The following is a 15,320-nucleotide window of genomic DNA, read 5'->3' as shown; positions in this document are numbered from 1 at the left end:
CTTGCGTGGGTTGTGAGTCGGCGCGGCTCCAGCGCGGATGAATCTAATGTTCTGAAGAGTATGTGCGGCAGTCAGTCTCCGCACCGGTGTGGATATTTACTGTACTTCGCAATCACAGATTCTAGCCTACGTCTTGGAATATATGACCCAAATAAGAATTTTCACCGTATATTGTCATCTGAACAAGTAAGTAACAAGTCTGCCACGTTTGTTCTGACCAACTGAGGAAAAAAGCATTACCATAAATCTCGCTACCAATGGTGATTAAATCTAAAGATCGGTTAGCTCATATCACATCAAACCGTTCAAATTATTATTATTGCTATACTTTATTCTCAAATGATTAATGTTAACAACATCAGCATTGGTGACGAGTATAGTGTGTATTAGCGTGTAGATTTCAATTTCTGCACAGTCTAATCTAATTGTCATACTCTTCGAATTATACCAAAAGAAATTATTTTAACCCAAAAAGCAAATTATGCTCCGTTCGAACTGGTTTTCTTTAAAATACAAATATTGTGTAATCACAGACTATCTGTAATCAGATGCACATTTAAAACTGGAATATCATTTAATTTCATTCACATATGTTTCATAAACACATAATCCTTTTTGGATTACAATCCGCCATCAAAATGATACATTTAATTATTCTAGCTGCTGTGAGAAAAGGCTATAAACAATCGGCCACCTGCAGGATCCTCACATGCGATAGCCTAGAAGCTAGGACAACTTCTTTATGTTTACAGACGTGACGTAATGACGCAGTGCCATGCTCGAATTTCCCACGAAAACCTACCCGTACCACTCAAATTAGAAAACATTATTATAAGATGGCCGTTGTGAATCAGGCTAAAGTAAGGCGATAGTTTTGAACACTGGCTGGTTGTGTACTTGCTGAAATATTGATTTCGGATCATTTTCAACCAAAAAAAGGTGCGGACTGCAGCTTTAAGTAATCAAATTGACTGTGCAAGTAATTTCCTAAATTATATTGCACTGACTTAAAGGGATAGTTCACCCAAAAATGGTTTAATATTCAGTCCACATGCATGAAGTGTAAAACGAGAAGAGCATAACCTTACGAAAAAATAAAACAGGCAAAAATCGCGGTTGCTGCGGTTCTTGCATTCCTCTGCGGTTTGCTCGTCAATAGCGCGGCATTGCGATATTGCGGTTATCGCGACAGCCCTAGATGTGTGCAGCACATTTTATGGAGGACTGTTTCCTGATCCTGGGAGAGTAGACTACAATGCCGGCTGTTCTGACTCACAGACTGTAAGTACGTTTTTTATATTTAAAGGATTTGCCACTGACAATTCAAACGCGAGTTTTGAGCAGTGTAGACTAGCACTTGTTGTTTGTCGTTTCTCCGATCACAAATGTAGACGTGGTTTTATGTTTACGCGGCGCGATGCAACGCAACGCGTAAAAAGACAGTATAAGTCATTATAATCCATAATTATGTCTCCACTGGATGCAACAAATGCCTTGTTTATAATGGGTTTTAATGTTTTTGTCTCGTCGCTCCGGCCGGACAGGGCATCACAGTATGGTGAGGGGCGTAACATTTCCGTCACACGCTTGAGGTATTCGGCCAATCACAACGCTCTGGATAGCTGGTCAATCAGAGCACACCTCGCTTTTCAGACCGATGAGCTTTGTAAAAATCTACGCATTTCAGAAAGGCGGGGCATAGAGGAGAAACAATAAAGTACAGTATGTGGAAAATAATGTTTTTTTTTTACCTTAAACCGCATAAACATTTCATTACACCAAATACACAAAATAATGTTCTTTTTAGCAACGTCATATGACCCCTTTAAGAAAAATTAAGTTGAATCTCATATAACTTATAAAAAGGTTCAAATTCCTTAACTTGTGACTTTTGATGAGTATAAGTAATGTAAAAACATAAGTTAACCATATCATGAGTTACTGATCACATTTTTTTTTTTCAGTGAATATATAAAACCACTCTTCTTTTTAAACACTAAAATGTCAGTGGACCATTTTAACTTCAGATTTACTTAAACAATAAACAATTGAATATACTGCATTTATTTGATCAACATGCAGTAAATAAAGTAATACAGTACAATATTACTGCAATTTAAAATAACTGTTTACTATTTTATTAATTTTTAAAACAATTTATTTCTGCAATGCAAATCTGAATTTTTGGAAGTCATTATTATTATTTTCTTATCTTTTATAAAAATGCAGTTGTCTTTATTGTCACTTTGGATCCTTGCTGAATACAATGATTAATGTCTTCTAAATGAATGAATGAATGAAAAAAAATCTTACTGACCCAAACTATTGAATAGTGGTGTGTAGATAAAACTTTATCCAGTACATATACATACATGTAACTGGTCTATTTGTGCTAATAATTGAATAATAATAAACAATAATTGAATAACAATTTAAAACTATTATATGTGGTGTCCACCTGTAAAAAAAAATTCATTTTTTAATTTCATCATTATTTCTTTATGATAAATTTTTCTTATGTATCAATGTTTTATTAAATTATTATTTAATATTACTAATAATTAATTAATTAATATTAATATGGTTACATTAATTGTTTTATCTATTCTTATTTGTCTTCAGTTTTTAATTGATTTAACAATTTATTTTCTTTATGAATTTATCAAATTATCATTAAGTGGTACCCAACACAAGCACAGTTGTTTTACACACACATAAATCAGCATTAGGCAGAGTGCAGTTAAAAGTTAAACAGGTTTAAGGACACTGTCCCAGATCAGAGTCTTTAGCAGCCAGGACAACTTCTACATGCTGGACACACCATTAACATCCAAACAGAGAAGATGTTTGGAGATGTACCTGCAGCATCAGGCTGATAGGACTCAAAGGAGGTGAAGGTGCTGCTCTGGACGCTGGGTTTTCCACGCGAGCAGAGCGAAGCACTGGATCCTGCCCACTCACTGTCCCCTGAGGACACGGGCTCCGCTTCAGCGTCCACGTCCTGCTCCGAGATGGTGCTCAACCTCCTCACCCCGCTAACCACAGCTTCACTCATTCTGCACGCAAAACAAAATCATAGATGGAAACGAGAACAAATATTACAGCAAACGGACATGTTAAAGCAAGACATGGAGGGTAAAAAAATCACATTATACCTTGAGTGATTCCAGCAGCCCTGCCTCCTGATACGAGCCTGTTAAGAATAGATGAGCTAAATACTTCAGTCGGATCTGAGCTTAACACGTGTCAACCAATAGTTTGGCTGTTAGGTCTAAAACTATGCCAGAACAAGATGTAAATGCTGCGCAGATGAATCTGCAGGGTATAAAGGGCACTGGAAACAATAATGCGACTGACTTGAGCATGAGAAAGAAGATATATCTATAGAATAGCCTGTGCTGAATGAATTATTAAACCCCATCCATGTGCAAAGAGTCTCTGGAGAGTTTCCAGCGTGGCTGCAGTTTTGTGAAATGGATTTCATCAGGGCTTTTGTTGCTGCATCATTTCAGTCATGGTTCTTTGGTTTTAATGCAACTAAATTACACTAAAGTTGACAAAAAAAAAAGAGAGAAATGTCAGGCAGTGTGCAAAGATTTGTCCTACTGAAGTGAAACTGATGGTTTACATTCAAAATGTTGAATATGGCATGTGGTAATTGTGAAAACGGTGGCTATGCAAAAATACAAACGCATTGACAAAAAAAAAGTTTATTTTTCTTCGCAAACTCACAACAAAAACTGCATTCAGCATTTTTATTACCATCTTATTTTTCTCAGTTCATACAATGAAAAACACAATCAAATCTCAAGGAGATTAAATATAAAAATAGCAATAAATTATCCAAATGTGCAACTTCATGTAGAAACAAATGCCCTTCTTAAACATCTACAAAAAAAGGTACAAAAGCTGTCACTGCGGTGGTATTTGTTTTCCAAAAAGTACACCTTTGCACCTCTTTTACATGTAAACAAGCATATTGGTACTTTAAAGTTATATATTCGCACCAAACATGTACATATTAATCCCTATATTAATACCTTTTGAAAGGGTACCAACCCAAGAATAGCTTTTGTACCTTTTTTTTTCAGAGTCTAAACCAGTAATTTGATTCTCATGGTTGTCGACTGTCTAATACGTTGGTCTAAAAACTTGGTGAACGCCCTAATGTCTGAGTGAGAACAAAACATCCTGCTATTGTACATCTAATGTCCTCAATCTCAGTTTTCATGGCATCACAGAAGCTAACCACTGTTTTGTAACAGTTCCCTCATTCTCAGTATCACACTGCAGTCTGAACACTTTTCACTTCACAACAATGAGAACATACACGCATGCTGATTTTAGTCTATGCATGTCATTTGTTCTGATACTTAAGTCTTTGTGACTGATGGATGGATTTGAGTTGACTGATATTGCTGAATGTGTCACTTCAAAACCCATCGATCGGAGAAATTACTTTGCATTGCAGAGACAATTAGAGACATTTGCATGAGACTTAATCAAGAATGTATCAAATATTTCACAGAACAGCTCATACATCAAAACAAAGTATTTTAAAGTGCACCTCATCATTGACAATCCATTAATTAAATCTCCTTTTTTGTCAATCACTGCAACATTATATAACACCCTTATTAGAATATAGATTAACATTACAGCTCTTGAAATGGCAAAGACTTTAAACAGAGAGCTCTGTTTTTATCACACCATCATTATCTGTGCTGAGAAAACAATTCAAGCAATATCTTACATTACAGCTGCTCTGTTCAATGGGTTCAGTTTCAGTGCAGTACAAAATCTGGAGTCAAAATTGATGAAACTGAGCTGCCGTGGAGAATCAAACCGTATGATGATAAGCGTCTGCCGGCCGATGCTTCACCTGAGCAGTTTCCCATTCTGAGGGAAGTGAGGTTTAGACCAAACCAGTCCTGAGGGCTGGTGGATGGTGGAGTTGGCGCCACAGTCGATGTAGCGGTAAGCTTCCAGTGTGTTCTGTGCCGCCCGCACCATGTAGGAGGTTTTCACAGAGGTCCTGGGGTGTGTAAGAGAAGCGGTCAGGACCATTTCACGAAGAACTTCGAATAACACTCTACATACTCCAAAAAAGTTGTTTCTCGGAGGCAAAGCTGTTCTTAAGGACCACATTTAGTGTTGCTCGACAATTATTTCAGGAGAAATCCATGCAATCTGGAGTTGTACCTTTATGCTTCACTTCACCTCCGACTTTCAAATGTAGAACAACAGCAGAAGACAAAAAAGGATGTGAAAACAGAGTGATGAAAAACTCACTGCATAAACACCACAATGTTGTGGACCTTGATGCTTGCCATGGTGCAGAAGGCACTGAGAAAACAGCGAAAATATTTCAAAAACAGAAGATCAGATACACAGATTCATGAGGATCAGCTTGTTCATCCAAAGAGAACTGATCTGATACTCACTAAACGTAAGAGAGACTTCCTCCAATCTCCATACTGACAGTGAAGTTGACCTGCATTAAAAAGCAACAGCACAACTACTATCCAACGTTTAACAATCGGTGTCTGTGTCATTTCTCCCACTTAAGGATTGTCTATAGTGTTCAAAAGTCTGGGGTCAGTAAGACTTTTTCTTTTTAAAAGTGAGAAATTATTTCTTTACTCAGCAAAGACATATTAAATCGATTAGAAGTGACAGTACAGATATTTATAATGTTACAAAGGATGTCTATTCCAAATAAATGTTGTCCTTTTGAAATGTAAAGCTGAAATTTACTCACCCTCAGGCCATCCAAGATGTAGATGAGTTTGTTTCTTCGTAGAAACAGATGTGGAGAAATGTAGCATTGCATCACTTGCTCAGTAAAGGATGCTCTGCAGTGAATGGGTGCCGTCAGAATAAGAGTCCAAACAGCTGATAAAAACACCACAATAATCCACAAGTAATCCACACCACTCCAGTCCATCAGTTAATATCTGGTTAATGAAAAGCACAGGATGTTAACTGATGGACTGGAGTGGTGTGGATTATTGTGATGTTTTTATCAGCTGTTTGGACTCTTATTCTGACGGCACCCATTCACTGCAGAGCATCCATTGCTGAGCAAGTGATGTTAAATTTCTCCAAATCTGTTCTGATGAAGAAACAAACTCATCTTGAATAGCATGAGGCTGAGAAAATTTTTAGCATTTTTTTTTTGTTTTTTTGCGTGGACTATTCCTATTATTTCTATATTTTTTTATATTAAATGATTATATTTATAATTTCTATGATTCCTACCTTCTATTCAAAAAATCCTGAAAAAAATGTATTAATGTTTCCACAAAAATATGAAGTAGCACTTTCAATATTTTCAATATTAATAATAATAATAATAATAATAAATGTTTCTTGAGCAGCAAATCAGCATATTAGAATAAGTTTCTGAAGGATCATGTGACACTGAAGACTGGAGTAATGATGCTAAAAATTCAGTTTTGCATCACAGAAATAAATTCCATTTTAATATATATATTCAAAATACACATAGAAAAAAATATTAAATTCTATTAAATTTTTTATAATAATATGATAACATAAAATTACTGTTTTTACTGTATTTTTGATCAAATAAATGCAGCCTTGGTGAGCAGAAGAGAGTTATTTAAAAAATCTGACCGAGCATCAACTTTTGAACAGTAGAAAACAGATGTTGGGCTCATCACTCATCACACCTGTCTCTGGCTGAGAGGTTGAATGTGGATGATGTTGTCTAGCTGTTGAGATCCGATGACTGTCTTCATGTAGAGCACCTGGCAGCTCACGCTGTCCACCCACATCGTGAAGAAATTAGAGTTGGTGAAGTTCAGAGAGCTCTGTAAAAAACAAAGCAAAGCAAAACAAAGCAAAAGTTTGCTGAGTCTTCTGAAGACACACACACACACAAAATATTTTGAATAATGTGGGTAACCAAACACTTTCTGGTCCCCAATGACTTCCATAATATTTTGTTTCCATACTATGGAAGTCAACTCTTTGGTTTGAAAATATCTTCTTTTGTTTTCAACAGAAACTCACATTCCGGTTTGGAACAACTTGATGGTGTGCAGATGACATAATTTTCATTTTTAGGTGAACTATCCCGATTACAAACATCGAAAATGAACATCAATGCTGTTTCCAATAGAAAATGGCCTGTGTGTGATAACTTACGTTCTCCTTGGCTGTAACCTTTGATCGCTGTAGGGGATCAGAGCAACTAACTCATTCATCTGCCCTGAAAGAGAGAGAAAAATAAATTGATTCAATCAGAAGTTCAGATAACATGTAGAATCACACCAAAGTGCATGTGGTCATCTACACAACCTCATGACCTCAATCAATAGCACAGATTATCTAGCGACTGGTTGCTTTTACACAACACCTTATAATGGATGTGATCATTGTGTAAAATTGTTTCAGAAAAGTAAAGACTTTAATATTTGGATATCCCTTCACTAAAGCAAGGAACCTAGTTCTTCAGAAATGAGAATTCATCAAGAATTACCACTGACATTAATGGGAAATACAACGTAAATATAATAATTAGTGCTGTCAAACGATTAATCGCGATTAATCGCATCCAAAATAAAAGTTTTTATTTACATAATAAATATACACAGTACACATACATATATTATGTATATATAAATACACACACAGAGTATATATATATACATATTAATATTAATATTTACATATACATTTACAGAGGACCGTGAAAGCAACCACTAACTCGTGTCTCTCTCATTTACTGCTAAGGTTAGTTAAATTAATTAAATGTCATATCAAACTGTAATTTACATGCTTTAATGTACAAATAATTTGTTTCAACTGATTATTCATTTTATTAATAATTTTAAGATGCTTATGTCATATAGAAGTTTATTCATGTATTCACCTGAGTAATTTATGTGTATTATTTACTTGAACTACATACCTGAGACACTAATTCAGCCAGTTTTGTATAAGAATTAGAGCATTTCTGTACATATGGTTAAGGTTTCATATCGTTATTTGTTTATTTATTTATTGTGATTTGATTTAAGCATCTATACAGTGTGTATTACTTTTTTCCAACATGTTTATCATTTTGTGATTCAACGTGTCTTACTGACTCTGAAATACAAATGTGTATGTGTATTAAAAGACAACAAAGAGGACCGTGAAAGCAACCACTAACTCTTGTCTCTCTCATTTACTGCTAAGTTGATTACTGCTTACAGGGACCTGTAACACATAATAAATATACAGAGTACACACACATATATTATGTAAATAAAAACCTTTATTTTGGATGCGATTAATTGCAATTAATCGTTTGACAGCACTAATAATAATAACAATAGAATAAATTGTGCAGATGCATTACAAAAAAATATTGGGAAAAAAAGCTCATCAGTCACAGTGTAAAAGTTTTTCCTAATATTGAGTGATTATAATAAAAGTCATTATAATACTGGGATCATTGACTTTGTGCATAAAACTTCTTTCGTCTGGTTTTCAAGTTGAAATGCGACCTGGACATGCTTTCACGAGATCCTTACTTTCATTACACTCAAATGTAAGATGTGTGCTTTTTAACATCCGCACCTGATGGGATGCGTCCGGACCCCTGGCAGGTAGGACAGGTGATGCTATCTCGGCCTGTGAACTCCACATATGGGAACTGGGCGATGTCCTCCTGTCTGTCCAGACCGTCTAGAGAGTCATCCCCACCCATCAGAGAGCCCTTGTGACCAGGCCTGCTGTGACGGGGCAGGAGCGAGCGGCCGTGCCGGCACACAGATGCACCCATGAGAAGCACAAACCAACTCCAGCCTGATACCAGCGACTACAGACAGATGAACAGGAGCCAGTGAGTGCATACAGTGGGTACGGAAAGTATTCAGACCCCCTTAAATTTTTCTTGGCCTTAATTCTAAGCGGTATGTGTGGAGAAAACCAGGCACCTGTCCAATACAGTCCCAACAGTGAAGCATGGTGGTGGCAGCATCATGCTGTGGGGGTGTTTTTCAGCTGCAGGGACAGGACGACTGGTTGCAATCGAGGGAAAGATGAATGCGGCCAAGTACAGGGATATCCTGGACGAAAACCTTCTCCAGAGTGCTCAGGACCTCAGACTGGAACTAAGGTTTACCTTCCAACAAGACAATGACCCTAAGCACACAGCTAAAATAACGAAGGAGTGGCTTCACAACAACTCTGTGACTGTTCTTGAATGGGCCAGCCAGAGCCCTGACTTAAACCCAGTTGAGCATCTCTGGAGAGACCTAAAAATGGCTGTCCACCAACGTTTACCATCCAACCTGATAGAACTGGAGAGGATCTGCAAGGAGGAATGGCGGAGGATCCCCAAATCCAGGTGTGAATAACTTGTTGCATCTTTCCCAAAAAGACTCATGGCTGTATTAGATCAAAAGGGTGCTTCTACTAAATACTGAGCATTTTTCAGTTTTTCTTTTTTAATAAATCTGCAAAGATGTCAACAATTCTGTGTTTTTCTGTCAATATGGGGTGCTGTGTGTACATTAATGAGGAAAAAAAAGTTACTTAAATGATTTTAGCAAATGGCTGCAATATAACAAAGAGTGAAAAATTTAAGGGGGTCTGAATACTTTCCGTACCCACTGTATATACAAGCAGTGTTGGGAAGTAACTACTTACATGTAACAGAATTACATTTTAAGGTGTCCTTGTTACAGTGCAATTATACATTTAAGTGCTGAGCAATATTAATTGTACTTACTATATGTTTAGGGTTAGGATTAGGGTTTGGCTTAGGGTTACTTGCATGTAATTATGCATAATTTATTGTTATTATAATAGTAAGAACATGTAACGTGTAACAAGGACACCTTAAAATAAAGTGTTACCCAAAATAAATGTAATTGTAATCAGTTACTGAGAACAAAAGTGTAATTACATTATAGTTACTTCTGAAAATGTTAACGATTACAAAGGAGGTTACATCTGAATTTTTCACACACATACAGATTTAATTGATTTCTTTCCCAAAATGCACTGACTGCTCTAAAATATATATGAGACACCAATGTTTCAGGAGTTTAGGACACCGAATAGGACACATGCTTACTCGATACCTGTTTTATGTATATATGCTTTATTTTTTAAGATTAACTGTTTTTTTTCCAAACAGTACCATAGCTATTAAACTATTTCTTGTTATGATTTTAAATCGGTATTTACCCTCAGAACGATCTCAAAGTAAGAAGAGCCGCTAAAGTCTGATTTTGTGGTGGCTGTGCTTTAAAATTCAATTACGATAATCTTAATTCAAGCGGTGAAGGATTCTGAAAGTCTGACAGTAATCAGTGTTGAGTACTGCTGTAAGATTAACCCTACCTGCTTTAAATGTTAATGCGATTATATAAATGTATAAAAGTAATCAAAAAGTAACCAAATGTAATCAGTTACATTACTTTAATAAATAAATAAAAATAGTTACACTACTTAATACATTTTAAGTAGGGTAGTTTATGTAATCTGTAACCGATTACATTTCCAAAGTAACCTTCCCAACACTGTATACAAGTAATCCAAAAGTAGTCCAAAAGTAGTCAGAATACATTACATAAAATGAGTAATCTAGATTACATTACTGACTAACTTGCATTTTTCATCACGTCATTTGTATTCAGTAAAAGACTACAATGTAAACCAACCAGCTCTCTCTCTCTCTCTCTATATATATATATATATAATAAACAACTTGTCTGGTTCAGCCCAGTCTATTATATGTTCAGCTGACTGTAGCAACTTTATTCAACTGTAACGTTACACGTTGTCAAACTACCGGCATGCATTAGGAAAATATAGTTTCAATGAGCTTGCGTTTGGAAACGTTACATTTTGATTACTTGTCAGTTTGAGGTCAAGCTCGTGAGACAGAAAAAGCATCGCTTACCTTTAAGCTGTACACACACAGATATCAGCGCTGCTGCGGTTTGACTCCTCTCAGTCCGCTGAGGGTCATTTGTTTGTGTTTGTGTCTCTCTCCGTCTCTGCTCTGAAGTCAGTGATCAATAGCTCGACTCTCTACTGCCATCTGCCGCTCTGGAGATCAACTGCATAAGGGATAATATCCACCTTTTTCTTCAACGCGGAAGTAAGCCTATGGGTGAGACTTCCGGTTCATTACTTAAAGGGGTCATATGATGCGAGTAATGCATTGTTACAAAGAAGCTTTACAGATAAAATGTATCAGTGATAATGTAGTAAATTCGTCAGTGAAAATGTAGTAAAAGTACTTATTTAGTAATTCATTTAAAGCTTCATTAGAAAAGCTATGCGTTATTGTATTTATGTCCCCAGGGAGCAAGCCAAAGGCGACTGTTAAAATACTGTGTTATAGTTCAAATCGTAGCTAAAGCGAATCAACTACTACATTGAGGTAACGTTAATGTGTAAAATTAATGTATACAATGTTATCTACGTGTGTACCAATAAATGTAGATAATTCATAACTATTGCAGGCTTGTAACTGGTCAGCCAGCTAATATCTGTCGCTTATCATGAGTTTGTTACCTGTAACGAAGTGAGTGTTACAGATTCTTGAATTCTTGCCTGGCAGCCGAGCCTCTCTTCGCACAGCGGTTATCCATGCTTGCCGTCTCATTTTATTTAGAGAGCTCTCTAATTGGAATTATTACTAGTAAAAATTAATTTAGAGCGCTCTCTAATTGGAATTGTTACTAGTAAAAATTAATTTAGAGAGCTCTCTAATTGGAATTGTTACTAGTAAAAATTTATTTAGAGAGCTCTCTAATTGGAATTGTTACTAGTAAAAATTGATTTAGAGAGCTCTCTAATTGGAATTGTTACTAGTAAAAATTCTGAGCTAGAGCTCAGTAATGATCAATTAATGGAAGTCAATGGAGACATATGACTAGTAAAAATTGAATCAGAGAGCTCTTTAATTGGAATTCATTACATGGTCTCCTTGTTCAAGAAGGTCAATCAACCCAGAATTTTTTGTTATAACTTTGTCGCTAGCACGACCACCCCAGACTTTTGATAAAAATGTAAATCTCATTTTCTTGAGATTCCAGTTTCTTCTCCAGTGAAGACATTTTTCTTTTTAATTCAATGTTTTCATTCTGTAGCTGGTCAATGTCTGCCATTGACAGATCTGAACCCACAGCAGTGCATCCTTCTTCAGGGTCAGCCTGTGTGACCTCTAAGGAAGGTGAATCCATGGGCTCAACCACAGATGATCTCCTCTGACTCCTCTGGTATCGCTCCAACTTCTGTGAACCATCAGTGGTGTTTTTGTGTGCGAATATTGATGGAACATAATCTGGATGGCATTGGTCCACTGATGGTGCACCTAAAATAAAACGCGCCATATTACTAGTGAGACCACTGATCCATATATAATGACTATATAATATTATATAATTATAATAATATATTATAATATAATTATAATTATTATATACAGTGAGTCTGACCGATAAACAAACACAGACCGGAAGTTAACTTAGGGCCAGACGCGTGACCATGGCAACGCGCGTGCGTTCGATGAAACCGTCTATAGGTAAATAACGAGGAGAATAACAACGTGCAGTAAACGGTAAAACTGTTTGCACTACAAACCAGTGTGTTCATAATTAAGATAATACATTAAAATAATATGATAAGACACACAAACTTTCAATATCAAGCAGCAAAACTAACTGTTTTGTTCAGCTAAAAATAGCTGGATGGAGTGGACTCAGATGAAACCGGAAGCCAGACCCATAGAATTTACAAATGGCCCATTTTTACGACAAGAAAAAGGTGGATACGATCAGCGTGTCATAATCGGAAAATAAGCTTCGGGCCTTCGGCTACTTATTGAACAAACAATAAAGGGTAGTAGCGTCGCTAAAAGTAACGAAGCTATTTTCTAGTGATGGCTGTTTTCAAAGTCTTGCTTCGTGAAGCTTCAAAACCTTTGAGAATTGTTTGTTTCGAACAAGTGTTTCGGAGCGTGTATCAACTGCCAAAGTCACGTGATTTGCGCGGGCTCACACTGTGCGATTTTTAAAAGTCCTTAAAGGGATAGTTCACCCAAAAATGAAAATTCTGTCATTAATTACTCACACTCATGTCGTTCTAAACCCGTAAGACCTCCGTTCAGCTTCAGAACACAAATTAAGATATTTTTTATTAATTCTGAGAGATCTCTGACCCTCCCATAGACAGCAAGGGTCCTTACACGATCAAGGTCCAGAAACGTAGTAAGGACATCGGTAAAGTAGTCCATGTGACGGGTTCAATCGTAATTTTACGAAGCTACGAGAATACTTTTTGTGCACAAAAGAAAAAAAAAACGACTTTATTCAACAATTCGTCTCCTCCGTGTCACCCTGGCGCCATTTTGGAGACTATCCACTGAACGTAAACAGTGTATGCTGTTCTGTGTCAGCTGCGTCACGTGGATATGTTTTCTACGTTGTTTGCGCTTTGATCTGAACGTAAACAATGTATCTGCATGACGTCGTTTTTTTTTTTTTGCTTTTGCGCCCAAAAAGTATTCTCCTATCTTAAAATTACAGTTGAACCCCCGATGTCACATGGATTATTTTACCGCGGAGAAGACAAATTGTTGAATAAAGTAATTCTTTTTTTTGCTTTTGCAATTAATGACAACATTTTCATTTTTGGGTGAACTAACCCTTTAAGTCCTGCCAGAATTTCGTCAGAGGTCAAATTTAATCGCAATGGCCATTAATCGGCTGTCGGTGAACATGTCAAACCAGCGATCAAAGACTACAGATTTTAGCCTAGGATCTTTTAGGATTTTCCAAATTTGTCTCAGACGACCAAATCGTGGCCAAAATCGCACAGTGTGAGCCGGGCTTAACAATAACAACAAATAAATGTGCAATTTAAAAGCATAACAATACTATGTATGCTTTCATCAATATTACATTAAAAAAAGTCAATTAAATATTATTTTAAATAATTTAAATAGCATTTATGCTGGTAAGGGTGTAAGGTTTTTGGCCTGTCCCTCACTATGATTTAAAATTTTTAAGGACATTTAATTTGCAAATTGAAGGCAAAATGATATCAAAATCACATTTGCATATTCTTCTAAATATAGTCTCATTGTTATGCATTGTTTTTGGCATAAGTATGCAATTTTCTATATTATATAAATCATTTTATTGGTGTCCCCTGATTTCATGTCAGCCGTTACCCTCATCAAAAATCCCTTGTAAAATAATGTACATTCAAGTGACATCACTTCTAGGAGGTTACATCATCTGTCAACCAGGATTCCTACACTTAAAACACAAGCTTGTTTCTTTCTCGCTTCTATAATGTTCTTGCGCTCACAGTTGTACACGGAAGCAGCTCCGGGCGGATGACGTATGAGGTCAGTGTTGCGCATGCGCCGGTGAGTCTCGTGAAAACCAACGTTTGTTAATCATGCAATGACTACCTGTTACAATTTTTAAAATGTAAATTTAAACAATTGTTTCTTACATTTAATATAATCAATACCTACAAGTAAAATTCTTTCAAAGTGTACAATATGTGCTTTTGTGAACTTGACTATTAGCTATCAATTAGCAAATTTGTTTGAAATCGTCAAACCTGTTACTGTCAATCTGTTACTTTTTAGAGTAACAGGTTTTGACATGTGGGTAACAGGGATGATATTGATTAGGGTTGACCTTGTTTTTAAAGATTGTCTGTGTAAAATTAAAACATTTTAAAGGTCACCCTCGGTATATTATTGAGCTAATGCTTATATCATTCAGTGGCATATGAGTTCTAATTAAACTATAGTATCTAGTAATGCTTGTGTCGGTAACAGGGTTGACAAAAATACCAAAACATGAGGTAGAAAAATAGTCATAAAATAATAAATTACATTGCCTGAGATGGCACAATATAATTTCTTGTCATTTTAAGGGGTCTCAATTTCATGGATATTTAAAAAATATTGATTAAACTTATTTTATTTTTCAATTTTGTCCCAGTGGAAAAGGCACCGATTTCATGGAATGACCCAGTAGTTAAAAGTCTCTTATTGGCACTTATTAAACAAGCCTCCATAAAACAAACAAAACAAGCCCTGCAAATTAATAAAAGATCACATAACAGGCACGTCATTTTTAACGGTATTTGATGATTTTTAATTGCATTTAATATATTATATTTTCAATTAAACGAATCCTTTCAATGATTTTCGAATCCTTCCAAAAGGTTCATGCAGCTTTTCAGTAACAACGTTATTTTATTGATGAAGCAGTGAAACTACCACTAATAGTGGGTCATGTTTCAGGAATTTCAGTCATGTT

The 15,320-nt window shown here is 36.0% G+C and overlaps 1 pseudogene; it reads right to left on the bottom strand.

The window, feature by feature from the left end:
- Window positions 1-3,701: 3,701 nt before the first annotated feature.
- Window positions 3,702-11,061, bottom strand: LOC107709231 (transmembrane protein 106C-like; annotated as a pseudogene).
- Window positions 11,062-15,320: the final 4,259 nt, after the last annotated feature.

Source organism: Sinocyclocheilus rhinocerous, unplaced genomic scaffold, assembly GCF_001515625.1.
Source record: "Sinocyclocheilus rhinocerous isolate Xijiao unplaced genomic scaffold, SAMN03320098_v1.1 scaffold776, whole genome shotgun sequence".
Taxonomy (NCBI): Eukaryota; Metazoa; Chordata; class Actinopteri; order Cypriniformes; family Cyprinidae; genus Sinocyclocheilus; species Sinocyclocheilus rhinocerous.
The sequence above is the reverse complement of the archived record's forward strand: the minus strand, read 5'-3'. Positions and strand labels throughout refer to the sequence as shown.